Raw genomic sequence first — 27339 nt, 5'->3', positions numbered from 1 at the left:
CCTGAGGGCTCCACTATGACACGTGCAAAGTTCCGTCTGAACTTTATATAAGACGGTGAGGCTCAGTCAGTCACTCAGTGTTGCCTGAGAGGGCAACACTGCAACAGCCGGCCGCCAGGCTGTCTTTTTTTTGCACAGCTAGTTGCCTCCAGGAGGCCACAAGAGGGAGACAAGGGACTGCAAAATGGAAAATAGGCATCCACCAACTTTACAGACAACTTCTCCTTGCTCCTACAACCTCCATCCTTGCACAGTTTGTTATTCTTCTAGGTAACATAGTAACAAATCCAAATTGCTGCTCTCTTTGTAGGCAAGCAAGGCTTTGTTGCAACTGCAATTCTTACTTCTTCTTGAAATGTAGGGACGACAGTACATTCCATCACATCCATCTAGTGTACACAGGTAGGTCCATTGTGGCGGGCAGGCGAGCGGGCGGGCTGCTTTATTGGCTGTTTGCTGTTCCCCTACTCCACTCCACTATTTGACTGTTGTGCTGCAATCAATCAATCAATCAATCAATCAATCAATCAATCAATCAGTGGCTGGCTCAGGTGCAGCTCTTTAACTTACCTAAAATGGAGGGCGGAGAGAAGACAAGGAAGGTGAATGAGGTGTTCCAATGTGAAATGCCGGAAACACAGAAACACAGACGACACACAACAAGAGGTGGCAATCTATTCATTAATTGCATTTAATCAATGAGCTCATTATCACTCATGCATTGTCCAACAGGTGTTGAAATAATGGGATTAAAAGGGGAGATCCCTTCAGAAAGACAGAAACAATAGCAAAGACAAAAAACACTTTTGGAATCTGCTTTTAGTCAACACATAAGGAAAGGGTGCACCGGTCCTGGAAATACTGCAATACCAGGTCAATGCGTGGAGTGGACAGAGCAAGCTCTATTTCCATCTCCCTGTTCTAAAAATCCATTTAATATATGGTCCCCAGATAGGGGACGTATCAGATATTAAACTGATAAGAACAGATACTACACTTGATCTTAGCCAAAAGGCCGAGAAGCGATAACCCGAACGGGCCGCGCGTTGCCCGAGCCTGCCCGATACTGCTGTTCAGCCCTTGCAGCGATTCAGCCTACTTCTAGGCAATTCCATGGGGCCCTGCAGGCTCACACACTCACAGCTACACGGGAGGTGAATAAAGGCCGGAGAGGAAGCCAGACAGGATTTGCTTCTTTTGCTTGCACCACAATGCAGTGCTGAAAGAGGAGGAATCTACATAAAAACGCCTTCCTGGCAACGCCCAAATGCCCTGCTGCCATGCAGATAAACACTGGCAGCGGCAGCAAGTGCATGCCCACAGGCACCCCTTGTTCCTTCACACCTTGTATCAGCTGTAATCCAGTCCAGTCCAGTGCTGCCTGCTGAGCAGCACTGACCAACACTGCCTGGGCCCAGGCTTTTATCTCTGAGGCCCCATTATGATGTCAGAAAGCTGGCTCTGGAATCCTGAGGGCTCCACTATGACACGTGCAAAGTTCCGTCTGAACTTTATATAAGACGGTGAGGCTCAGTCAGTCACTCAGTGTTGCCTGAGAGGGCAACACTGCAACAGCCGGCCGCCAGGCTGTCTTTTTTTTGCACAGCTAGTTGCCTCCAGGAGGCCACAAGAGGGAGACAAGGGACTGCAAAATGGAAAATAGGCATCCACCAACTTTACAGACAACTTCTCCTTGCTCCTACAACCTCCATCCTTGCACAGTTTGTTATTCTTCTAGGTAACATAGTAACAAATCCAAATTGCTGCTCTCTTTGTAGGCAAGCAAGGCTTTGTTGCAACTGCAATTCTTACTTCTTCTTGAAATGTAGGGACGACAGTACATTCCATCACATCCATCTAGTGTACACAGGTAGGTCCATTGTGGCGGGCAGGCGAGCGGGCGGGCTGCTTTATTGGCTGTTTGCTGTTCCCCTACTCCACTCCACTATTTGACTGTTGTGCTGCATCAATCAATCAATCAATCAATCAATCAATCAATCAATCAATCAATCAATCAATCAATCAGTGGCTGGCTCAGGTGCAGCTCTTTAACTTACCTAAAAGGGAGGGCGGAGAGAAGACAAGGAAGGTGAATGAGGTGTTCCAATGTGAAATGCCGGAAACACAGAAACACAGACGACACACAACAAGAGGTGGCAATCTATTCATTAATTGCATTTAATCAATGAGCTCATTATCACTCATGCATTGTCCAACAGGTGTTGAAATAATGGGATTAAAAGGGGAGATCCCTTCAGAAAGACAGAAACAATAGCAAAGACAAAAAACACTTTTGGAATCTGCTTTTAGTCAACACATAAGGAAAGGGTGCACCGGTCCTGGAAATACTGCAATACCAGGTCAATGCGTGGAGTGGACAGAGCAAGCTCTATTTCCATCTCCCTGTTCTAAAAATCCATTTAATATATGGTCCCCAGATAGGGGACGTATCAGATATTAAACTGATAAGAACAGATACTACACTTGATCTTAGCCAAAAGGCCGAGAAGCGATAACCCGAACGGGCCGCGCGTTGCCCGAGCCTGCCCGATACTGCTGTTCAGCCCTTGCAGCGATTCAGCCTACTTCTAGGCAATTCCATGGGGCCCTGCAGGCTCACACACTCACAGCTACACGGGAGGTGAATAAAGGCCGGAGAGGAAGCCAGACAGGATTTGCTTCTTTTGCTTGCACCACAATGCAGTGCTGAAAGAGGAGGAATCTACATAAAAACGCCTTCCTGGCAACGCCCAAATGCCCTGCTGCCATGCAGATAAACACTGGCAGCGGCAGCAAGTGCATGCCCACAGCCACCCCTTGTTCCTTCACACCTTGTATCAGCTGTAATCCAGTCCAGTCCAGTGCTGCCTGCTGAGCAGCACTGACCAACACTGCCTGGGCCCAGGCTTTTATCTCTGAGGCCCCATTATGATGTCAGAAAGCTGGCTCTGGAATCCTGAGGGCTCCACTATGACACGTGCAAAGTTCCGTCTGAACTTTATATAAGACGGTGAGGCTCAGTCAGTCACTCAGTGTTGCCTGAGAGGGCAACACTGCAACAGCCGGCCGCCAGGCTGTCTTTTTTTTGCACAGCTAGTTGCCTCCAGGAGGCCACAAGAGGGAGACAAGGGACTGCAAAATGGAAAATAGGCATCCACCAACTTTACAGACAACTTCTCCTTGCTCCTACAACCTCCATCCTTGCACAGTTTGTTATTCTTCTAGGTAACATAGTAACAAATCCAAATTGCTGCTCTCTTTGTAGGCAAGCAAGGCTTTGTTACATCTGCAATTCTTACTTCTTCTTGAAATGTAGGGACGACAGTACATTCCATCACATCCATCTAGTGTACACAGGTAGGTCCATTGTGGCGGGCAGGCGAGCGGGCGGGCTGCTTTATTGGCTGTTTGCTGTTCCCCTACTCCACTCCACTATTTGACTGTTGTGCTGCATCAATCAATCAATCAATCAATCAATCAATCAATCAATCAATCAATCAATCAGTGGCTGGCTCAGGTGCAGCTCTTTAACTTACCTAAAAGGGAGGGCGGAGAGAAGACAAGGAAGGTGAATGAGGTGTTCCAATGTGAAATGCCGGAAACACAGAAACACAGACGACACACAACAAGAGGTGGCAATCTATTCATTAATTGCATTTAATCAATGAGCTCATTATCACTCATGCATTGTCCAACAGGTGTTGAAATAATGGGATTAAAAGGGGAGATCCCTTCAGAAAGACAGAAACAATAGCAAAGACAAAAAACACTTTTGGAATCTGCTTTTAGTCAACACATAAGGAAAGGGTGCACCGGTCCTGGAAATACTGCAATACCAGGTCAATGCGTGGAGTGGACAGAGCAAGCTCTATTTCCATCTCCCTGTTCTAAAAATCCATTTAATATATGGTCCCCAGATAGGGGACGTATCAGATATTAAACTGATAAGAACAGATACTACACTTGATCTTAGCCAAAAGGCCGAGAAGCGATAACCCGAACGGGCCGCGCGTTGCCCGAGCCTGCCCGATACTGCTGTTCAGCCCTTGCAGCGATTCAGCCTACTTCTAGGCAATTCCATGGGGCCCTGCAGGCTCACACACTCACAGCTACACGGGAGGTGAATAAAGGCCGGAGAGGAAGCCAGACAGGATTTGCTTCTTTTGCTTGCACCACAATGCAGTGCTGAAAGAGGAGGAATCTACATAAAAACGCCTTCCTGGCAACGCCCAAATGCCCTGCTGCCATGCAGATAAACACTGGCAGCGGCAGCAAGTGCATGCCCACAGCCACCCCTTGTTCCTTCACACCTTGTATCAGCTGTAATCCAGTCCAGTCCAGTGCTGCCTGCTGAGCAGCACTGACCAACACTGCCTGGGCCCAGGCTTTTATCTCTGAGGCCCCATTATGATGTCAGAAAGCTGGCTCTGGAATCCTGAGGGCTCCACTATGACACGTGCAAAGTTCCGTCTGAACTTTATATAAGACGGTGAGGCTCAGTCAGTCACTCAGTGTTGCCTGAGAGGGCAACACTGCAACAGCCGGCCGCCAGGCTGTCTTTTTTTTGCACAGCTAGTTGCCTCCAGGAGGCCACAAGAGGGAGACAAGGGACTGCAAAATGGAAAATAGGCATCCACCAACTTTACAGACAACTTCTCCTTGCTCCTACAACCTCCATCCTTGCACAGTTTGTTATTCTTCTAGGTAACATAGTAACAAATCCAAATTGCTGCTCTCTTTGTAGGCAAGCAAGGCTTTGTTGCAACTGCAATTCTTACTTCTTCTTGAAATGTAGGGACGACAGTACATTCCATCACATCCATCTAGTGTACACAGGTAGGTCCATTGTGGCGGGCAGGCGAGCGGGCGGGCTGCTTTATTGGCTGTTTGCTGTTCCCCTACTCCACTCCACTATTTGACTGTTGTGCTGCATCAATCAATCAATCAATCAATCAATCAATCAATCAATCAATCAATCAATCAATCAATCAATCAGTGGCTGGCTCAGGTGCAGCTCTTTAACTTACCTAAAAGGGAGGGCGGAGAGAAGACAAGGAAGGTGAATGAGGTGTTCCAATGTGAAATGCCGGAAACACAGAAACACAGACGACACACAACAAGAGGTGGCAATCTATTCATTAATTGCATTTAATCAATGAGCTCATTATCACTCATGCATTGTCCAACAGGTGTTGAAATAATGGGATTAAAAGGGGAGATCCCTTCAGAAAGACAGAAACAATAGCAAAGACAAAAAACACTTTTGGAATCTGCTTTTAGTCAACACATAAGGAAAGGGTGCACCGGTCCTGGAAATACTGCAATACCAGGTCAATGCGTGGAGTGGACAGAGCAAGCTCTATTTCCATCTCCCTGTTCTAAAAATCCATTTAATATATGGTCCCCAGATAGGGGACGTATCAGATATTAAACTGATAAGAACAGATACTACACTTGATCTTAGCCAAAAGGCCGAGAAGCGATAACCCGAACGGGCCGCGCGTTGCCCGAGCCTGCCCGATACTGCTGTTCAGCCCTTGCAGCGATTCAGCCTACTTCTAGGCAATTCCATGGGGCCCTGCAGGCTCACACACTCACAGCTACACGGGAGGTGAATAAAGGCCGGAGAGGAAGCCAGACAGGATTTGCTTCTTTTGCTTGCACCACAATGCAGTGCTGAAAGAGGAGGAATCTACATAAAAACGCCTTCCTGGCAACGCCCAAATGCCCTGCTGCCATGCAGATAAACACTGGCAGCGGCAGCAAGTGCATGCCCACAGCCACCCCTTGTTCCTTCACACCTTGTATCAGCTGTAATCCAGTCCAGTCCAGTGCTGCCTGCTGAGCAGCACTGACCAACACTGCCTGGGCCCAGGCTTTTATCTCTGAGGCCCCATTATGATGTCAGAAAGCTGGCTCTGGAATCCTGAGGGCTCCACTATGACACGTGCAAAGTTCCGTCTGAACTTTATATAAGACGGTGAGGCTCAGTCAGTCACTCAGTGTTGCCTGAGAGGGCAACACTGCAACAGCCGGCCGCCAGGCTGTCTTTTTTTTGCACAGCTAGTTGCCTCCAGGAGGCCACAAGAGGGAGACAAGGGACTGCAAAATGGAAAATAGGCATCCACCAACTTTACAGACAACTTCTCCTTGCTCCTACAACCTCCATCCTTGCACAGTTTGTTATTCTTCTAGGTAACATAGTAACAAATCCAAATTGCTGCTCTCTTTGTAGGCAAGCAAGGCTTTGTTGCAACTGCAATTCTTACTTCTTCTTGAAATGTAGGGACGACAGTACATTCCATCACATCCATCTAGTGTACACAGGTAGGTCCATTGTGGCGGGCAGGCGAGCGGGCGGGCTGCTTTATTGGCTGTTTGCTGTTCCCCTACTCCACTCCACTATTTGACTGTTGTGCTGCATCAATCAATCAATCAATCAATCAATCAATCAATCAATCAATCAATCAGTGGCTGGCTCAGGTGCAGCTCTTTAACTTACCTAAAAGGGAGGGCGGAGAGAAGACAAGGAAGGTGAATGAGGTGTTCCAATGTGAAATGCCGGAAACACAGAAACACAGACGACACACAACAAGAGGTGGCAATCTATTCATTAATTGCATTTAATCAATGAGCTCATTATCACTCATGCATTGTCCAACAGGTGTTGAAATAATGGGATTAAAAGGGGAGATCCCTTCAGAAAGACAGAAACAATAGCAAAGACAAAAAACACTTTTGGAATCTGCTTTTAGTCAACACATAAGGAAAGGGTGCACCGGTCCTGGAAATACTGCAATACCAGGTCAATGCGTGGAGTGGACAGAGCAAGCTCTATTTCCATCTCCCTGTTCTAAAAATCCATTTAATATATGGTCCCCAGATAGGGGACGTATCAGATATTAAACTGATAAGAACAGATACTACACTTGATCTTAGCCAAAAGGCCGAGAAGCGATAACCCGAACGGGCCGCGCGTTGCCCGAGCCTGCCCGATACTGCTGTTCAGCCCTTGCAGCGATTCAGCCTACTTCTAGGCAATTCCATGGGGCCCTGCAGGCTCACACACTCACAGCTACACGGGAGGTGAATAAAGGCCGGAGAGGAAGCCAGACAGGATTTGCTTCTTTTGCTTGCACCACAATGCAGTGCTGAAAGAGGAGGAATCTACATAAAAACGCCTTCCTGGCAACGCCCAAATGCCCTGCTGCCATGCAGATAAACACTGGCAGCGGCAGCAAGTGCAAGCCCACAGCCACCCCTTGTTCCTTCACACCTTGTATCAGCTGTAATCCAGTCCAGTCCAGTGCTGCCTGCTGAGCAGCACTGACCAACACTGCCTGGGCCCAGGCTTTTATCTCTGAGGCCCCATTATGATGTCAGAAAGCTGGCTCTGGAATCCTGAGGGCTCCACTATGACACGTGCAAAGTTCCGTCTGAACTTTATATAAGACGGTGAGGCTCAGTCAGTCACTCAGTGTTGCCTGAGAGGGCAACACTGCAACAGCCGGCCGCCAGGCTGTCTTTTTTTTGCACAGCTAGTTGCCTCCAGGAGGCCACAAGAGGGAGACAAGGGACTGCAAAATGGAAAATAGGCATCCACCAACTTTACAGACAACTTCTCCTTGCTCCTACAACCTCCATCCTTGCACAGTTTGTTATTCTTCTAGGTAACATAGTAACAAATCCAAATTGCTGCTCTCTTTGTAGGCAAGCAAGGCTTTGTTGCAACTGCAATTCTTACTTCTTCTTGAAATGTAGGGACGACAGTACATTCCATCACATCCATCTAGTGTACACAGGTAGGTCCATTGTGGCGGGCAGGCGAGCGGGCGGGCTGCTTTATTGGCTGTTTGCTGTTCCCCTACTCCACTCCACTATTTGACTGTTGTGCTGCATCAATCAATCAATCAATCAATCAATCAATCAATCAATCAATCAATCAATCAATCAATCAATCAATCAATCAATCAGTGGCTGGCTCAGGTGCAGCTCTTTAACTTACCTAAAAGGGAGGGCGGAGAGAAGACAAGGAAGGTGAATGAGGTGTTCCAATGTGAAATGCCGGAAACACAGAAACACAGACGACACACAACAAGAGGTGGCAATCTATTCATTAATTGCATTTAATCAATGAGCTCATTATCACTCATGCATTGTCCAACAGGTGTTGAAATAATGGGATTAAAAGGGGAGATCCCTTCAGAAAGACAGAAACAATAGCAAAGACAAAAAACACTTTTGGAATCTGCTTTTAGTCAACACATAAGGAAAGGGTGCACCGGTCCTGGAAATACTGCAATACCAGGTCAATGCGTGGAGTGGACAGAGCAAGCTCTATTTCCATCTCCCTGTTCTAAAAATCCATTTAATATATGGTCCCCAGATAGGGGACGTATCAGATATTAAACTGATAAGAACAGATACTACACTTGATCTTAGCCAAAAGGCCGAGAAGCGATAACCCGAACGGGCCGCGCGTTGCCCGAGCCTGCCCGATACTGCTGTTCAGCCCTTGCAGCGATTCAGCCTACTTCTAGGCAATTCCATGGGGCCCTGCAGGCTCACACACTCACAGCTACACGGGAGGTGAATAAAGGCCGGAGAGGAAGCCAGACAGGATTTGCTTCTTTTGCTTGCACCACAATGCAGTGCTGAAAGAGGAGGAATCTACATAAAAACGCCTTCCTGGCAACGCCCAAATGCCCTGCTGCCATGCAGATAAACACTGGCAGCGGCAGCAAGTGCATGCCCACAGCCACCCCTTGTTCCTTCACACCTTGTATCAGCTGTAATCCAGTCCAGTCCAGTGCTGCCTGCTGAGCAGCACTGACCAACACTGCCTGGGCCCAGGCTTTTATCTCTGAGGCCCCATTATGATGTCAGAAAGCTGGCTCTGGAATCCTGAGGGCTCCACTATGACACGTGCAAAGTTCCGTCTGAACTTTATATAAGACGGTGAGGCTCAGTCAGTCACTCAGTGTTGCCTGAGAGGGCAACACTGCAACAGCCGGCCGCCAGGCTGTCTTTTTTTTGCACAGCTAGTTGCCTCCAGGAGGCCACAAGAGGGAGACAAGGGACTGCAAAATGGAAAATAGGCATCCACCAACTTTACAGACAACTTCTCCTTGCTCCTACAACCTCCATCCTTGCACAGTTTGTTATTCTTCTAGGTAACATAGTAACAAATCCAAATTGCTGCTCTCTTTGTAGGCAAGCAAGGCTTTGTTGCAACTGCAATTCTTACTTCTTCTTGAAATGTAGGGACGACAGTACATTCCATCACATCCATCTAGTGTACACAGGTAGGTCCATTGTGGCGGGCAGGCGAGCGGGCGGGCTGCTTTATTGGCTGTTTGCTGTTCCCCTACTCCACTCCACTATTTGACTGTTGTGCTGCATCAATCAATCAATCAATCAATCAATCAATCAATCAATCAATCAATCAATCAATCAATCAATCAATCAGTGGCTGGCTCAGGTGCAGCTCTTTAACTTACCTAAAAGGGAGGGCGGAGAGAAGACAAGGAAGGTGAATGAGGTGTTCCAATGTGAAATGCCGGAAACACAGAAACACAGACGACACACAACAAGAGGTGGCAATCTATTCATTAATTGCATTTAATCAATGAGCTCATTATCACTCATGCATTGTCCAACAGGTGTTGAAATAATGGGATTAAAAGGGGAGATCCCTTCAGAAAGACAGAAACAATAGCAAAGACAAAAAACACTTTTGGAATCTGCTTTTAGTCAACACATAAGGAAAGGGTGCACCGGTCCTGGAAATACTGCAATACCAGGTCAATGCGTGGAGTGGACAGAGCAAGCTCTATTTCCATCTCCCTGTTCTAAAAATCCATTTAATATATGGTCCCCAGATAGGGGACGTATCAGATATTAAACTGATAAGAACAGATACTACACTTGATCTTAGCCAAAAGGCCGAGAAGCGATAACCCGAACGGGCCGCGCGTTGCCCGAGCCTGCCCGATACTGCTGTTCAGCCCTTGCAGCGATTCAGCCTACTTCTAGGCAATTCCATGGGGCCCTGCAGGCTCACACACTCACAGCTACACGGGAGGTGAATAAAGGCCGGAGAGGAAGCCAGACAGGATTTGCTTCTTTTGCTTGCACCACAATGCAGTGCTGAAAGAGGAGGAATCTACATAAAAACGCCTTCCTGGCAACGCCCAAATGCCCTGCTGCCATGCAGATAAACACTGGCAGCGGCAGCAAGTGCATGCCCACAGCCACCCCTTGTTCCTTCACACCTTGTATCAGCTGTAATCCAGTCCAGTCCAGTGCTGCCTGCTGAGCAGCACTGACCAACACTGCCTGGGCCCAGGCTTTTATCTCTGAGGCCCCATTATGATGTCAGAAAGCTGGCTCTGGAATCCTGAGGGCTCCACTATGACACGTGCAAAGTTCCGTCTGAACTTTATATAAGACGGTGAGGCTCAGTCAGTCACTCAGTGTTGCCTGAGAGGGCAACACTGCAACAGCCGGCCGCCAGGCTGTCTTTTTTTTGCACAGCTAGTTGCCTCCAGGAGGCCACAAGAGGGAGACAAGGGACTGCAAAATGGAAAATAGGCATCCACCAACTTTACAGACAACTTCTCCTTGCTCCTACAACCTCCATCCTTGCACAGTTTGTTATTCTTCTAGGTAACATAGTAACAAATCCAAATTGCTGCTCTCTTTGTAGGCAAGCAAGGCTTTGTTGCAACTGCAATTCTTACTTCTTCTTGAAATGTAGGGACGACAGTACATTCCATCACATCCATCTAGTGTACACAGGTAGGTCCATTGTGGCGGGCAGGCGAGCGGGCGGGCTGCTTTATTGGCTGTTTGCTGTTCCCCTACTCCACTCCACTATTTGACTGTTGTGCTGCATCAATCAATCAATCAATCAATCAATCAATCAATCAATCAATCAATCAATCAATCAGTGGCTGGCTCAGGTGCAGCTCTTTAACTTACCTAAAAGGGAGGGCGGAGAGAAGACAAGGAAGGTGAATGAGGTGTTCCAATGTGAAATGCCGGAAACACAGAAACACAGACGACACACAACAAGAGGTGGCAATCTATTCATTAATTGCATTTAATCAATGAGCTCATTATCACTCATGCATTGTCCAACAGGTGTTGAAATAATGGGATTAAAAGGGGAGATCCCTTCAGAAAGACAGAAACAATAGCAAAGACAAAAAACACTTTTGGAATCTGCTTTTAGTCAACACATAAGGAAAGGGTGCACCGGTCCTGGAAATACTGCAATACCAGGTCAATGCGTGGAGTGGACAGAGCAAGCTCTATTTCCATCTCCCTGTTCTAAAAATCCATTTAATATATGGTCCCCAGATAGGGGACGTATCAGATATTAAACTGATAAGAACAGATACTACACTTGATCTTAGCCAAAAGGCCGAGAAGCGATAACCCGAACGGGCCGCGCGTTGCCCGAGCCTGCCCGATACTGCTGTTCAGCCCTTGCAGCGATTCAGCCTACTTCTAGGCAATTCCATGGGGCCCTGCAGGCTCACACACTCACAGCTACACGGGAGGTGAATAAAGGCCGGAGAGGAAGCCAGACAGGATTTGCTTCTTTTGCTTGCACCACAATGCAGTGCTGAAAGAGGAGGAATCTACATAAAAACGCCTTCCTGGCAACGCCCAAATGCCCTGCTGCCATGCAGATAAACACTGGCAGCGGCAGCAAGTGCATGCCCACAGCCACCCCTTGTTCCTTCACACCTTGTATCAGCTGTAATCCAGTCCAGTCCAGTGCTGCCTGCTGAGCAGCACTGACCAACACTGCCTGGGCCCAGGCTTTTATCTCTGAGGCCCCATTATGATGTCAGAAAGCTGGCTCTGGAATCCTGAGGGCTCCACTATGACACGTGCAAAGTTCCGTCTGAACTTTATATAAGACGGTGAGGCTCAGTCAGTCACTCAGTGTTGCCTGAGAGGGCAACACTGCAACAGCCGGCCGCCAGGCTGTCTTTTTTTTGCACAGCTAGTTGCCTCCAGGAGGCCACAAGAGGGAGACAAGGGACTGCAAAATGGAAAATAGGCATCCACCAACTTTACAGACAACTTCTCCTTGCTCCTACAACCTCCATCCTTGCACAGTTTGTTATTCTTCTAGGTAACATAGTAACAAATCCAAATTGCTGCTCTCTTTGTAAGCAAGCAAGGCTTTGTTGCAACTGCAATTCTTACTTCTTCTTGAAATGTAGGGACGACAGTACATTCCATCACATCCATCTAGTGTACACAGGTAGGTCCATTGTGGCGGGCAGGCGAGCGGGCGGGCTGCTTTATTGGCTGTTTGCTGTTCCCCTACTCCACTCCACTATTTGACTGTTGTGCTGCATCAATCAATCAATCAATCAATCAATCAATCAATCAATCAATCAATCAATCAATCAATCAATCAGTGGCTGGCTCAGGTGCAGCTCTTTAACTTACCTAAAAGGGAGGGCGGAGAGAAGACAAGGAAGGTGAATGAGGTGTTCCAATGTGAAATGCCGGAAACACAGAAACACAGACGACACACAACAAGAGGTGGCAATCTATTCATTAATTGCATTTAATCAATGAGCTCATTATCACTCATGCATTGTCCAACATGTGTTGAAATAATGGGATTAAAAGGGGAGATCCCTTCAGAAAGACAGAAACAATAGCAAAGACAAAAAACACTTTTGGAATCTGCTTTTAGTCAACACATAAGGAAAGGGTGCACCGGTCCTGGAAATACTGCAATACCAGGTCAATGCGTGGAGTGGACAGAGCAAGCTCTATTTCCATCTCCCTGTTCTAAAAATCCATTTAATATATGGTCCCCAGATAGGGGACGTATCAGATATTAAACTGATAAGAACAGATACTACACTTGATCTTAGCCAAAAGGCCGAGAAGCGATAACCCGAACGGGCCGCGCGTTGCCCGAGCCTGCCCGATACTGCTGTTCAGCCCTTGCAGCGATTCAGCCTACTTCTAGGCAATTCCATGGGGCCCTGCAGGCTCACACACTCACAGCTACACGGGAGGTGAATAAAGGCCGGAGAGGAAGCCAGACAGGATTTGCTTCTTTTGCTTGCACCACAATGCAGTGCTGAAAGAGGAGGAATCTACATAAAAACGCCTTCCTGGCAACGCCCAAATGCCCTGCTGCCATGCAGATAAACACTGGCAGCGGCAGCAAGTGCATGCCCACAGCCACCCCTTGTTCCTTCACACCTTGTATCAGCTGTAATCCAGTCCAGTCCAGTGCTGCCTGCTGAGCAGCACTGACCAACACTGCCTGGGCCCAGGCTTTTATCTCTGAGGCCCCATTATGATGTCAGAAAGCTGGCTCTGGAATCCTGAGGGCTCCACTATGACACGTGCAAAGTTCCGTCTGAACTTTATATAAGACGGTGAGGCTCAGTCAGTCACTCAGTGTTGCCTGAGAGGGCAACACTGCAACAGCCGGCCGCCAGGCTGTCTTTTTTTTGCACAGCTAGTTGCCTCCAGGAGGCCACAAGAGGGAGACAAGGGACTGCAAAATGGAAAATAGGCATCCACCAACTTTACAGACAACTTCTCCTTGCTCCTACAACCTCCATCCTTGCACAGTTTGTTATTCTTCTAGGTAACATAGTAACAAATCCAAATTGCTGCTCTCTTTGTAGGCAAGCAAGGCTTTGTTGCAACTGCAATTCTTACTTCTTCTTGAAATGTAGGGACGACAGTACATTCCATCACATCCATCTAGTGTACACAGGTAGGTCCATTGTGGCGGGCAGGCGAGCGGGCGGGCTGCTTTATTGGCTGTTTGCTGTTCCCCTACTCCACTCCACTATTTGACTGTTGTGCTGCATCAATCAATCAATCAATCAATCAATCAATCAATCAATCAATCAATCAATCAATCAATCAATCAGTGGCTGGCTCAGGTGCAGCTCTTTAACTTACCTAAAAGGGAGGGCGGAGAGAAGACAAGGAAGGTGAATGAGGTGTTCCAATGTGAAATGCCGGAAACACAGAAACACAGACGACACACAACAAGAGGTGGCAATCTATTCATTAATTGCATTTAATCAATGAGCTCATTATCACTCATGCATTGTCCAACAGGTGTTGAAATAATGGGATTAAAAGGGGAGATCCCTTCAGAAAGACAGAAACAATAGCAAAGACAAAAAACACTTTTGGAATCTGCTTTTAGTCAACACATAAGGAAAGGGTGCACCGGTCCTGGAAATACTGCAATACCAGGTCAATGCGTGGAGTGGACAGAGCAAGCTCTATTTCCATCTCCCTGTTCTAAAAATCCATTTAATATATGGTCCCCAGATAGGGGACGTATCAGATATTAAACTGATAAGAACAGATACTACACTTGATCTTAGCCAAAAGGCCGAGAAGCGATAACCCGAACGGGCCGCGCGTTGCCCGAGCCTGCCCGATACTGCTGTTCAGCCCTTGCAGCGATTCAGCCTACTTCTAGGCAATTCCATGGGGCCCTGCAGGCTCACACACTCACAGCTACACGGGAGGTGAATAAAGGCCGGAGAGGAAGCCAGACAGGATTTGCTTCTTTTGCTTGCACCACAATGCAGTGCTGAAAGAGGAGGAATCTACATAAAAACGCCTTCCTGGCAACGCCCAAATGCCCTGCTGCCATGCAGATAAACACTGGCAGCGGCAGCAAGTGCATGCCCACAGCCACACCTTGTTCCTTCACACCTTGTATCAGCTGTAATCCAGTCCAGTCCAGTGCTGCCTGCTGAGCAGCACTGACCAACACTGCCTGGGCCCAGGCTTTTATCTCTGAGGCCCCATTATGATGTCAGAAAGCTGGCTCTGGAATCCTGAGGGCTCCACTATGACACGTGCAAAGTTCCGTCTGAACTTTATATAAGACGGTGAGGCTCAGTCAGTCACTCAGTGTTGCCTGAGAGGGCAACACTGCAACAGCCGGCCGCCAGGCTGTCTTTTTTTTGCACAGCTAGTTGCCTCCAGGAGGCCACAAGAGGGAGACAAGGGACTGCAAAATGGAAAATAGGCATCCACCAACTTTACAGACAACTTCTCCTTGCTCCTACAACCTCCATCCTTGCACAGTTTGTTATTCTTCTAGGTAACATAGTAACAAATCCAAATTGCTGCTCTCTTTGTAGGCAAGCAAGGCTTTGTTGCAACTGCAATTCTTACTTCTTCTTGAAATGTAGGGACGACAGTACATTCCATCACATCCATCTAGTGTACACAGGTAGGTCCATTGTGGCGGGCAGGCGAGCGGGCGGGCTGCTTTATTGGCTGTTTGCTGTTCCCCTACTCCACTCCACTATTTGACTGTTGTGCTGCATCAATCAATCAATCAATCAATCAATCAATCAGTGGCTGGCTCAGGTGCAGCTCTTTAACTTACCTAAAAGGGAGGGCGGAGAGAAGACAAGGAAGGTGAATGAGGTGTTCCAATGTAAAATGCCGGAAACACAGAAACACAGACGACACACAACAAGAGGTGGCAATCTATTCATTAATTGCATTTAATCAATGAGCTCATTATCACTCATGCATTGTCCAACAGGTGTTGAAATAATGGGATTAAAAGGGGAGATCCCTTCAGAAAGACAGAAACAATAGCAAAGACAAAAAACACTTTTGGAATCTGCTTTTAGTCAACACATAAGGAAAGGGTGCACCGGTCCTGGAAATACTGCAATACCAGGTCAATGCGTGGAGTGGACAGAGCAAGCTCTATTTCCATCTCCCTGTTCTAAAAATCCATTTAATATATGGTCCCCAGATAGGGGACGTATCAGATATTAAACTGATAAGAACAGATACTACACTTGATCTTAGCCAAAAGGCCGAGAAGCGATAACCCGAACGGGCCGCGCGTTGCCCGAGCCTGCCCGATACTGCTGTTCAGCCCTTGCAGCGATTCAGCCTACTTCTAGGCAATTCCATGGGGCCCTGCAGGCTCACACACTCACAGCTACACGGGAGGTGAATAAAGGCCGGAGAGGAAGCCAGACAGGATTTGCTTCTTTTGCTTGCACCACAATGCAGTGCTGAAAGAGGAGGAATCTACATAAAAACGCCTTCCTGGCAACGCCCAAATGCCCTGCTGCCATGCAGATAAACACTGGCAGCGGCAGCAAGTGCATGCCCACAGCCACCCCTTGTTCCTTCACACCTTGTATCAGCTGTAATCCAGTCCAGTCCAGTGCTGCCTGCTGAGCAGCACTGACCAACACTGCCTGGGCCCAGGCTTTTATCTCTGAGGCCCCATTATGATGTCAGAAAGCTGGCTCTGGAATCCTGAGGGCTCCACTATGACACGTGCAAAGTTCCGTCTGAACTTTATATAAGACGGTGAGGCTCAGTCAGTCACTCAGTGTTGCCTGAGAGGGCAACACTGCAACAGCCGGCCGCCAGGCTGTCTTTTTTTTGCACAGCTAGTTGCCTCCAGGAGGCCACAAGAGGGAGACAAGGGACTGCAAAATGGAAAATAGGCATCCACCAACTTTACAGACAACTTCTCCTTGCTCCTACAACCTCCATCCTTGCACAGTTTGTTATTCTTCTAGGTAACATAGTAACAAATCCAAATTGCTGCTCTCTTTGTAGGCAAGCAAGGCTTTGTTGCAACTGCAATTCTTACTTCTTCTTGAAATGTAGGGACGACAGTACATTCCATCACATCCATCTAGTGTACACAGGTAGGTCCATTGTGGCGGGCAGGCGAGCGGGCGGGCTGCTTTATTGGCTGTTTGCTGTTCCCCTACTCCACTCCACTATTTGACTGTTGTGCTGCATCAATCAATCAATCAATCAATCAATCAATCAATCAATCAATCAATCAATCAGTGGCTGGCTCAGGTGCAGCTCTTTAACTTACCTAAAAGGGAGGGCGGAGAGAAGACAAGGAAGGTGAATGAGGTGTTCCAATGTGAAATGCCGGAAACACAGAAACACAGACGACACACAACAAGAGGTGGCAATCTATTCATTAATTGCATTTAATCAATGAGCTCATTATCACTCATGCATTGTCCAACAGGTGTTGAAATAATGGGATTAAAAGGGGAGATCCCTTCAGAAAGACAGAAACAATAGCAAAGACAAAAAACACTTTTGGAATCTGCTTTTAGTCAACACATAAGGAAAGGGTGCACCGGTCCTGGAAATACTGCAATACCAGGTCAATGCGTGGAGTGGACAGAGCAAGCTCTATTTCCATCTCCCTGTTCTAAAAATCCATTTAATATATGGTCCCCAGATAGGGGACGTATCAGATATTAAACTGATAAGAACAGATACTACACTTGATCTTAGCCAAAAGGCCGAGAAGCGATAACCCGAACGGGCCGCGCGTTGCCCGAGCCTGCCCGATACTGCTGTTCAGCCCTTGCAGCGATTCAGCCTACTTCTAGGCAATTCCATGGGGCCCTGCAGGCTCACACACTCACAGCTACACGGGAGGTGAATAAAGGCCGGAGAGGAAGCCAGACAGGATTTGCTTCTTTTGCTTGCACCACAATGCAGTGCTGAAAGAGGAGGAATCTACATAAAAACGCCTTCCTGGCAACGCCCAAATGCCCTGCTGCCATGCAGATAAACACTGGCAGCGGCAGCAAGTGCATGCCCACAGCCACACCTTGTTCCTTCACACCTTGTATCAGCTGTAATCCAGTCCAGTCCAGTGCTGCCTGCTGAGCAGCACTGACCAACACTGCCTGGGCCCAGGCTTTTATCTCTGAGGCCCCATTATGATGTCAGAAAGCTGGCTCTGGAATCCTGAGGGCTCCACTATGACACGTGCAAAGTTCCGTCTGAACTTTATATAAGACGGTGAGGCTCAGTCAGTCACTCAGTGTTGCCTGAGAGGGCAACACTGCAACAGCCGGCCGCCAGGCTGTCTTTTTTTTGCACAGCTAGTTGCCTCCAGGAGGCCACAAGAGGGAGACAAGGGACTGCAAAATGGAAAATAGGCATCCACCAACTTTACAGACAACTTCTCCTTGCTCCTACAACCTCCATCCTTGCACAGTTTGTTATTCTTCTAGGTAACATAGTAACAAATCCAAATTGCTGCTCTCTTTGTAGGCAAGCAAGGCTTTGTTGCAACTGCAATTCTTACTTCTTCTTGAAATGTAGGGACGACAGTACATTCCATCACATCCATCTAGTGTACACAGGTAGGTCCATTGTGGCGGGCAGGCGAGCGGGCGGGCTGCTTTATTGGCTGTTTGCTGTTCCCCTACTCCACTCCACTATTTGACTGTTGTGCTGCATCAATCAATCAATCAATCAATCAATCAATCAATCAATCAATCAATCAATCAGTGGCTGGCTCAGGTGCAGCTCTTTAACTTACCTAAAAGGGAGGGCGGAGAGAAGACAAGGAAGGTGAATGAGGTGTTCCAATGTGAAATGCCGGAAACACAGAAACACAGACGACACACAGCAAGAGGTGGCAATCTATTCATTAATTGCATTTAATCAATGAGCTCATTATCACTCATGCATTGTCCAACAGGTGTTGAAATAATGGGATTAAAAGGGGAGATCCCTTCAGAAAGACAGAAACAATAGCAAAGACAAAAAACACTTTTGGAATCTGCTTTTAGTCAACACATAAGGAAAGGGTGCACCGGTCCTGGAAATACTGCAATACCAGGTCAATGCGTGGAGTGGACAGAGCAAGCTCTATTTCCATCTCCCTGTTCTAAAAATCCATTTAATATATGGTCCCCAGATAGGGGACGTATCAGATATTAAACTGATAAGAACAGATACTACACTTGATCTTAGCCAAAAGGCCGAGAAGCGATAACCCGAACGGGCCGCGCGTTGCCCGAGCCTGCCCGATACTGCTGTTCAGCCCTTGCAGCGATTCAGCCTACTTCTAGGCAATTCCATGGGGCCCTGCAGGCTCACACACTCACAGCTACACGGGAGGTGAATAAAGGCCGGAGAGGAAGCCAGACAGGATTTGCTTCTTTTGCTTGCACCACAATGCAGTGCTGAAAGAGGAGGAATCTACATAAAAACGCCTTCCTGGCAACGCCCAAATGCCCTGCTGCCATGCAGATAAACACTGGCAGCGGCAGCAAGTGCATGCCCACAGCCACCCCTTGTTCCTTCACACCTTGTATCAGCTGTAATCCAGTCCAGTCCAGTGCTGCCTGCTGAGCAGCACTGACCAACACTGCCTGGGCCCAGGCTTTTATCTCTGAGGCCCCATTATGATGTCAGAAAGCTGGCTCTGGAATCCTGAGGGCTCCACTATGACACGTGCAAAGTTCCGTCTGAACTTTATATAAGACGGTGAGGCTCAGTCAGTCACTCAGTGTTGCCTGAGAGGGCAACACTGCAACAGCCGGCCGCCAGGCTGTCTTTTTTTTGCACAGCTAGTTGCCTCCAGGAGGCCACAAGAGGGAGACAAGGGACTGCAAAATGGAAAATAGGCATCCACCAACTTTACCGACAACTTCTCCTTGCTCCTACAACCTCCATCCTTGCACAGTTTGTTATTCTTCTAGGTAACATAGTAACAAATCCAAATTGCTGCTCTCTTTGTAGGCAAGCAAGGCATTGTTGCAACTGCAATTCTTACTTCTTCTTGAAATGTAGGGACGACAGTACATTCCATCACATCCATCTAGTGTACACAGGTAGGTCCATTGTGGCGGGCAGGCGAGCGGGCGGGCTGCTTTATTGGCTGTTTGCTGTTCCCCTACTCCACTCCACTATTTGACTGTTGTGCTGCATCAATCAATCAATCAATCAATCAATCAATCAATCAATCAGTGGCTGGCTCAGGTGCAGCTCTTTAACTTACCTAAAAGGGAGGGCGGAGAGAAGACAAGGAAGGTGAATGAGGTGTTCCAATGTGAAATGCCGGAAACACAGAAACACAGACGACACACAACAAGAGGTGGCAATCTATTCATTAATTGCATTTAATCAATGAGCTCATTATCACTCATGCATTGTCCAACAGGTGTTGAAATAATGGGATTAAAAGGGGAGATCCCTTCAGAAAGACAGAAACAATAGCAAAGACAAAAAACACTTTTGGAATCTGCTTTTAGTCAACACATAAGGAAAGGGTGCACCGGTCCTGGAAATACTGCAATACCAGGTCAATGCGTGGAGTGGACAGAGCAAGCTCTATTTCCATCTCCCTGTTCTAAAAATCCATTTAATATATGGTCCCCAGATAGGGGACGTATCAGATATTAAACTGATAAGAACAGATACTACACTTGATCTTAGCCAAAAGGCCGAGAAGCGATAACCCGAACGGGCCGCGCGTTGCCCGAGCCTGCCCGATACTGCTGTTCAGCCCTTGCAGCGATTCAGCCTACTTCTAGGCAATTCCATGGGGCCCTGCAGGCTCACACACTCACAGCTACACGGGAGGTGAATAAAGGCCGGAGAGGAAGCCAGACAGGATTTGCTTCTTTTGCTTGCACCACAATGCAGTGCTGAAAGAGGAGGAATCTACATAAAAACGCCTTCCTGGCAACGCCCAAATGCCCTGCTGCCATGCAGATAAACACTGGCAGCGGCAGCAAGTGCATGCCCACAGCCACCCCTTGTTCCTTCACACCTTGTATCAGCTGTAATCCAGTCCAGTCCAGTGCTGCCTGCTGAGCAGCACTGACCAACACTGCCTGGGCCCAGGCTTTTATCTCTGAGGCCCCATTATGATGTCAGAAAGCTGGCTCTGGAATCCTGAGGGCTCCACTATGACACGTGCAAAGTTCCGTCTGAACTTTATATAAGACGGTGAGGCTCAGTCAGTCACTCAGTGTTGCCTGAGAGGGCAACACTGCAACAGCCGGCCGCCAGGCTGTCTTTTTTTTGCACAGCTAGTTGCCTCCAGGAGGCCACAAGAGGGAGACAAGGGACTGCAAAATGGAAAATAGGCATCCACCAACTTTACAGACAACTTCTCCTTGCTCCTACAACCTCCATCCTTGCACAGTTTGTTATTCTTCTAGGTAACATAGTAACAAATCCAAATTGCTGCTCTCTTTGTAGGCAAGCAAGGCTTTGTTGCAACTGCAATTCTTACTTCTTCTTGAAATGTAGGGACGACAGTACATTCCATCACATCCATCTAGTGTACACAGGTAGGTCCATTGTGGCGGGCAGGCGAGCGGGCGGGCTGCTTTATTGGCTGTTTGCTGTTCCCCTACTCCACTCCACTATTTGACTGTTGTGCTGCATCAATCAATCAATCAATCAATCAATCAATCAATCAATCAATCAGTGGCTGGCTCAGGTGCAGCTCTTTAACTTACCTAAAAGGGAGGGCGGAGAGAAGACAAGGAAGGTGAATGAGGTGTTCCAATGTGAAATGCCGGAAACACAGAAACACAGACGACACACAACAAGAGGTGGCAATCTATTCATTAATTGCATTTAATCAATGAGCTCATTATCACTCATGCATTGTCCAACAGGTGTTGAAATAATGGGATTAAAAGGGGAGATCCCTTCAGAAAGACAGAAACAATAGCAAAGACAAAAAACACTTTTGGAATCTGCTTTTAGTCAACACATAAGGAAAGGGTGCACCGGTCCTGGAAATACTGCAATACCAGGTCAATGCGTGGAGTGGACAGAGCAAGCTCTATTTCCATCTCCCTGTTCTAAAAATCCATTTAATATATGGTCCCCAGATAGGGGACGTATCAGATATTAAACTGATAAGAACAGATACTACACTTGATCTTAGCCAAAAGGCCGAGAAGCGATAACCCGAACGGGCCGCGCGTTGCCCGAGCCTGCCCGATACTGCTGTTCAGCCCTTGCAGCGATTCAGCCTACTTCTAGGCAATTCCATGGGGCCCTGCAGGCTCACACACTCACAGCTACACGGGAGGTGAATAAAGGCCGGAGAGGAAGCCAGACAGGATTTGCTTCTTTTGCTTGCACCACAATGCAATGCTGAAAGAGGAGGAATCTACATAAAAACGCCTTCCTGGCAACGCCCAAATGCCCTGCTGCCATGCAGATAAACACTGGCAGCGGCAGCAAGTGCATGCCCACAGCCACCCCTTGTTCCTTCACACCTTGTATCAGCTGTAATCCAGTCCAGTCCAGTGCTGCCTGCTGAGCAGCACTGACCAACACTGCCTGGGCCCAGGCTTTTATCTCTGAGGCCCCATTATGATGTCAGAAAGCTGGCTCTGGAATCCTGAGGGCTCCACTATGACACGTGCAAAGTTCCGTCTGAACTTTATATAAGACGGTGAGGCTCAGTCAGTCACTCAGTGTTGCCTGAGAGGGCAACACTGCAACAGCCGGCCGCCAGGCTGTCTTTTTTTTGCACAGCTAGTTGCCTCCAGGAGGCCACAAGAGGGAGACAAGGGACTGCAAAATGGAAAATAGGCATCCACCAACTTTACAGACAACTTCTCCTTGCTCCTACAACCTCCATCCTTGCACAGTTTGTTATTCTTCTAGGTAACATAGTAACAAATCCAAATTGCTGCTCTCTTTGTAGGCAAGCAAGGCTTTGTTGCAACTGCAATTCTTACTTCTTCTTGAAATGTAGGGACGACAGTACATTCCATCACATCCATCTAGTGTACACAGGTAGGTCCATTGTGGCGGGCAGGCGAGCGGGCGGGCTGCTTTATTGGCTGTTTGCTGTTCCCCTACTCCACTCCACTATTTGACTGTTGTGCTGCATCAATCAATCAATCAATCAATCAATCAATCAATCAATCAATCAGTGGCTGGCTCAGGTGCAGCTCTTTAACTTACCTAAAAGGGAGGGCGGAGAGAAGACAAGGAAGGTGAATGAGGTGTTCCAATGTGAAATGCCGGAAACACAGAAACACAGACGACACACAACAAGAGGTGGCAATCTATTCATTAATTGCATTTAATCAATGAGCTCATTATCACTCATGCATTGTCCAACAGGTGTTGAAATAATGGGATTAAAAGGGGAGATCCCTTCAGAAAGACAGAAACAATAGCAAAGACAAAAAACACTTTTGGAATCTGCTTTTAGTCAACACATAAGGAAAGGGTGCACCGGTCCTGGAAATACTGCAATACCAGGTCAATGCGTGGAGTGGACAGAGCAAGCTCTATTTCCATCTCCCTGTTCTAAAAATCCATTTAATATATGGTCCCCAGATAGGGGACGTATCAGATATTAAACTGATAAGAACAGATACTACACTTGATCTTAGCCAAAAGGCCGAGAAGCGATAACCCGAACGGGCCGCGCGTTGCCCGAGCCTGCCCGATACTGCTGTTCAGCCCTTGCAGCGATTCAGCCTACTTCTAGGCAATTCCATGGGGCCCTGCAGGCTCACACACTCACAGCTACACGGGAGGTGAATAAAGGCCGGAGAGGAAGCCAGACAGGATTTGCTTCTTTTGCTTGCACCACAATGCAGTGCTGAAAGAGGAGGAATCTACATAAAAACGCCTTCCTGGCAACGCCCAAATGCCCTGCTGCCATGCAGATAAACACTGGCAGCGGCAGCAAGTGCATGCCCACAGCCACCCCTTGTTCCTTCACACCTTGTATCAGCTGTAATCCAGTCCAGTCCAGTGCTGCCTGCTGAGCAGCACTGACCAACACTGCCTGGGCCCAGGCTTTTATCTCTGAGGCCCCATTATGATGTCAGAAAGCTGGCTCTGGAATCCTGAGGGCTCCACTATGACACGTGCAAAGTTCCGTCTGAACTTTATATAAGACGGTGAGGCTCAGTCAGTCACTCAGTGTTGCCTGAGAGGGCAACACTGCAACAGCCGGCCGCCAGGCTGTCTTTTTTTTGCACAGCTAGTTGCCTCCAGGAGGCCACAAGAGGGAGACAAGGGACTGCAAAATGGAAAATAGGCATCCACCAACTTTACAGACAACTTCTCCTTGCTCCTACAACCTCCATCCTTGCACAGTTTGTTATTCTTCTAGGTAACATAGTAACAAATCCAAATTGCTGCTCTCTTTGTAGGCAAGCAAGGCTTTGTTGCAACTGCAATTCTTACTTCTTCTTGAAATGTAGGGACGACAGTACATTCCATCACATCCATCTAGTGTACACAGGTAGGTCCATTGTGGCGGGCAGGCGAGCGGGCGGGCTGCTTTATTGGCTGTTTGCTGTTCCCCTACTCCACTCCACTATTTGACTGTTGTGCTGCATCAATCAATCAATCAATCAATCAATCAATCAATCAATCAATCAATCAATCAGTGGCTGGCTCAGGTGCAGCTCTTTAACTTACCTAAAAGGGAGGGCGGAGAGAAGACAAGGAAGGTGAATGAGGTGTTCCAATGTGAAATGCCGGAAACACAGAAACACAGACGACACACAACAAGAGGTGGCAATCTATTCATTAATTGCATTTAATCAATGAGCTCATTATCACTCATGCATTGTCCAACAGGTGTTGAAATAATGGGATTAAAAGGGGAGATCCCTTCAGAAAGACAGAAACAATAGCAAAGACAAAAAACACTTTTGGAATCTGCTTTTAGTCAACACATAAGGAAAGGGTGCACCGGTCCTGGAAATACTGCAATACCAGGTCAATGCGTGGAGTGGACAGAGCAAGCTCTATTTCCATCTCCCTGTTCTAAAAATCCATTTAATATATGGTCCCCAGATAGGGGACGTATCAGATATTAAACTGATAAGAACAGATACTACACTTGATCTTAGCCAAAAGGCCGAGAAGCGATAACCCGAACGGGCCGCGCGTTGCCCGAGCCTGCCCGATACTGCTGTTCAGCCCTTGCAGCGATTCAGCCTACTTCTAGGCAATTCCATGGGGCCCTGCAGGCTCACACACTCACAGCTACACGGGAGGTGAATAAAGGCCGGAGAGGAAGCCAGACAGGATTTGCTTCTTTTGCTTGCACCACAATGCAGTGCTGAAAGAGGAGGAATCTACATAAAAACGCCTTCCTGGCAACGCCCAAATGCCCTGCTGCCATGCAGATAAACACTGGCAGCGGCAGCAAGTGCATGCCCACAGCCACCCCTTGTTCCTTCACACCTTGTATCAGCTGTAATCCAGTCCAGTCCAGTGCTGCCTGCTGAGCAGCACTGACCAACACTGCCTGGGCCCAGGCTTTTATCTCTGAGGCCCCATTATGATGTCAGAAAGCTGGCTCTGGAATCCTGAGGGCTCCACTATGACACGTGCAAAGTTCCGTCTGAACTTTATATAAGACGGTGAGGCTCAGTCAGTCACTCAGTGTTGCCTGAGAGGGCAACACTGCAACAGCCGGCCGCCAGGCTGTCTTTTTTTTGCACAGCTAGTTGCCTCCAGGAGGCCACAAGAGGGAGACAAGGGACTGCAAAATGGAAAATAGGCATCCACCAACTTTACAGACAACTTCTCCTTGCTCCTACAACCTCCATCCTTGCACAGTTTGTTATTCTTCTAGGTAACATAGTAACAAATCCAAATTGCTGCTCTCTTTGTAGGCAAGCAAGGCTTTGTTGCAACTGCAATTCTTACTTCTTCTTGAAATGTAGGGACGACAGTACATTCCATCACATCCATCTAGTGTACACAGGTAGGTCCATTGTGGCGGGCAGGCGAGCGGGCGGGCTGCTTTATTGGCTGTTTGCTGTTCCCCTACTCCACTCCACTATTTGACTGTTGTGCTGCATCAATCAATCAATCAATCAATCAATCAATCAATCAATCAATCAATCAATCAATCAGTGGCTGGCTCAGGTGCAGCTCTTTAACTTACCTAAAAGGGAGGGCGGAGAGAAGACAAGGAAGGTGAATGAGGTGTTCCAATGTGAAATGCCGGAAACACAGAAACACAGACGACACACAACAAGAGGTGGCAATCTATTCATTAATTGCATTTAATCAATGAGCTCATTATCACTCATGCATTGTCCAACAGGTGTTGAAATAATGGGATTAAAAGGGGAGATCCCTTCAGAAAGACAGAAACAATAGCAAAGACAAAAAACACTTTTGGAATCTGCTTTTAGTCAACACATAAGGAAAGGGTGCACCGGTCCTGGAAATACTGCAATACCAGGTCAATGCGTGGAGTGGACAGAGCAAGCTCTATTTCCATCTCCCTGTTCTAAAAATCCATTTAATATATGGTCCCCAGATAGGGGACGTATCAGATATTAAACTGATAAGAACAGATACTACACTTGATCTTAGCCAAAAGGCCGAGAAGCGATAACCCGAACGGGCCGCGCGTTGCCCGAGCCTGCCCGATACTGCTGTTCAGCCCTTGCAGCGATTCAGCCTACTTCTAGGCAATTCCATGGGGCCCTGCAGGCTCACACACTCACAGCTACACGGGAGGTGAATAAAGGCCGGAGAGGAAGCCAGACAGGATTTGCTTCTTTTGCTTGCACCACAATGCAGTGCTGAAAGAGGAGGAATCTACATAAAAACGCCTTCCTGGCAACGCCCAAATGCCCTGCTGCCATGCAGATAAACACTGGCAGCGGCAGCAAGTGCATGCCCACAGCCACCCCTTGTTCCTTCACACCTTGTATCAGCTGTAATCCAGTCCAGTCCAGTGCTGCCTGCTGAGCAGCACTGACCAACACTGCCTGGGCCCAGGCTTTTATCTCTGAGGCCCCATTATGATGTCAGAAAGCTGGCTCTGGAATCCTGAGGGCTCCACTATGACACGTGCAAAGTTCCGTCTGAACTTTATATAAGACGGTGAGGCTCAGTCAGTCACTCAGTGTTGCCTGAGAGGGCAACACTGCAACAGCCGGCCGCCAGGCTGTCTTTTTTTTGCACAGCTAGTTGCCTCCAGGAGGCCACAAGAGGGAGACAAGGGACTGCAAAATGGAAAATAGGCATCCACCAACTTTACAGACAACTTCTCCTTGCTCCTACAACCTCCATCCTTGCACAGTTTGTTATTCTTCTAGGTAACATAGTAACAAATCCAAATTGCTGCTCTCTTTGTAGGCAAGCAAGGCTTTGTTGCAACTGCAATTCTTACTTCTTCTTGAAATGTAGGGACGACAGTACATTCCATCACATCCATCTAGTGTACACAGGTAGGTCCATTGTGGCGGGCAGGCGAGCGGGCGGGCTGCTTTATTGGCTGTTTGCTGTTCCCCTACTCCACTCCACTATTTGACTGTTGTGCTGCATCAATCAATCAATCAATCAATCAATCAATCAATCAATCAGTGGCTGGCTCAGGTGCAGCTCTTTAACTTACCTAAAAGGGAGGGCGGAGAGAAGACAAGGAAGGTGAATGAGGTGTTCCAATGTGAAATGCCGGAAACACAGAAACACAGACGACACACAACAAGAGGTGGCAATCTATTCATTAATTGC

At 47.7% G+C, this 27339-nt stretch overlaps 18 non-coding genes across 18 annotated transcripts; all 18 read right to left on the bottom strand.

Annotated features, from left to right (window-relative positions):
• Positions 1-836: 836 nt before the first annotated feature.
• Positions 837-1027, bottom strand: LOC142697039 (U2 spliceosomal RNA). The gene has a single exon (XR_012864872.1). It is a non-coding gene; the product is annotated as a U2 spliceosomal RNA (small nuclear RNA).
• A 1296-nt stretch (positions 1028-2323) lies between these two features.
• On the bottom strand, positions 2324-2514 carry LOC142697038 (U2 spliceosomal RNA). Its single transcript, XR_012864871.1, has one exon. It is a non-coding gene; the product is annotated as a U2 spliceosomal RNA (small nuclear RNA).
• Positions 2515-3802: 1288 nt separating this feature from the next.
• Positions 3803-3993, bottom strand: LOC142697037 (U2 spliceosomal RNA). The gene has a single exon (XR_012864870.1). It is a non-coding gene; the product is annotated as a U2 spliceosomal RNA (small nuclear RNA).
• Positions 3994-5293: 1300 nt separating this feature from the next.
• Positions 5294-5484, bottom strand: LOC142697036 (U2 spliceosomal RNA). The gene has a single exon (XR_012864869.1). It is a non-coding gene; the product is annotated as a U2 spliceosomal RNA (small nuclear RNA).
• A 1284-nt stretch (positions 5485-6768) lies between these two features.
• On the bottom strand, positions 6769-6959 carry LOC142697034 (U2 spliceosomal RNA). The gene has a single exon (XR_012864867.1). It is a non-coding gene; the product is annotated as a U2 spliceosomal RNA (small nuclear RNA).
• Positions 6960-8271: 1312 nt separating this feature from the next.
• Positions 8272-8462, bottom strand: LOC142697033 (U2 spliceosomal RNA). The gene has a single exon (XR_012864866.1). It is a non-coding gene; the product is annotated as a U2 spliceosomal RNA (small nuclear RNA).
• Positions 8463-9766: 1304 nt separating this feature from the next.
• On the bottom strand, positions 9767-9957 carry LOC142697032 (U2 spliceosomal RNA). Its single transcript, XR_012864865.1, has one exon. It is a non-coding gene; the product is annotated as a U2 spliceosomal RNA (small nuclear RNA).
• Positions 9958-11249: 1292 nt separating this feature from the next.
• On the bottom strand, positions 11250-11440 carry LOC142697031 (U2 spliceosomal RNA). Its single transcript, XR_012864864.1, has one exon. It is a non-coding gene; the product is annotated as a U2 spliceosomal RNA (small nuclear RNA).
• Positions 11441-12740: 1300 nt separating this feature from the next.
• On the bottom strand, positions 12741-12931 carry LOC142697029 (U2 spliceosomal RNA). The gene has a single exon (XR_012864863.1). It is a non-coding gene; the product is annotated as a U2 spliceosomal RNA (small nuclear RNA).
• A 1300-nt stretch (positions 12932-14231) lies between these two features.
• Positions 14232-14422, bottom strand: LOC142697028 (U2 spliceosomal RNA). Its single transcript, XR_012864862.1, has one exon. It is a non-coding gene; the product is annotated as a U2 spliceosomal RNA (small nuclear RNA).
• A 1268-nt stretch (positions 14423-15690) lies between these two features.
• On the bottom strand, positions 15691-15881 carry LOC142697027 (U2 spliceosomal RNA). Its single transcript, XR_012864861.1, has one exon. It is a non-coding gene; the product is annotated as a U2 spliceosomal RNA (small nuclear RNA).
• Positions 15882-17169: 1288 nt separating this feature from the next.
• Positions 17170-17360, bottom strand: LOC142697026 (U2 spliceosomal RNA). Its single transcript, XR_012864860.1, has one exon. It is a non-coding gene; the product is annotated as a U2 spliceosomal RNA (small nuclear RNA).
• Positions 17361-18648: 1288 nt separating this feature from the next.
• Positions 18649-18839, bottom strand: LOC142697025 (U2 spliceosomal RNA). The gene has a single exon (XR_012864859.1). It is a non-coding gene; the product is annotated as a U2 spliceosomal RNA (small nuclear RNA).
• A 1276-nt stretch (positions 18840-20115) lies between these two features.
• Positions 20116-20306, bottom strand: LOC142697024 (U2 spliceosomal RNA). Its single transcript, XR_012864858.1, has one exon. It is a non-coding gene; the product is annotated as a U2 spliceosomal RNA (small nuclear RNA).
• A 1280-nt stretch (positions 20307-21586) lies between these two features.
• On the bottom strand, positions 21587-21777 carry LOC142697022 (U2 spliceosomal RNA). Its single transcript, XR_012864856.1, has one exon. It is a non-coding gene; the product is annotated as a U2 spliceosomal RNA (small nuclear RNA).
• Positions 21778-23057: 1280 nt separating this feature from the next.
• LOC142697021 (U2 spliceosomal RNA) lies at positions 23058-23248 on the bottom strand. The gene has a single exon (XR_012864855.1). It is a non-coding gene; the product is annotated as a U2 spliceosomal RNA (small nuclear RNA).
• Positions 23249-24536: 1288 nt separating this feature from the next.
• LOC142697020 (U2 spliceosomal RNA) lies at positions 24537-24727 on the bottom strand. The gene has a single exon (XR_012864854.1). It is a non-coding gene; the product is annotated as a U2 spliceosomal RNA (small nuclear RNA).
• Positions 24728-26019: 1292 nt separating this feature from the next.
• Positions 26020-26210, bottom strand: LOC142697018 (U2 spliceosomal RNA). Its single transcript, XR_012864853.1, has one exon. It is a non-coding gene; the product is annotated as a U2 spliceosomal RNA (small nuclear RNA).
• Between the last annotated feature and the right edge of the window lie 1129 nt (positions 26211-27339).

The sequence above is a fragment of the Rhinoderma darwinii genome (assembly GCF_050947455.1).
Source record: "Rhinoderma darwinii isolate aRhiDar2 chromosome 5 unlocalized genomic scaffold, aRhiDar2.hap1 SUPER_5_unloc_7, whole genome shotgun sequence".
NCBI lineage: Eukaryota > Metazoa > Chordata > Amphibia > Anura > Rhinodermatidae > Rhinoderma > Rhinoderma darwinii.
The sequence above is the reverse complement of the archived record's forward strand: the minus strand, read 5'-3'. Positions and strand labels throughout refer to the sequence as shown.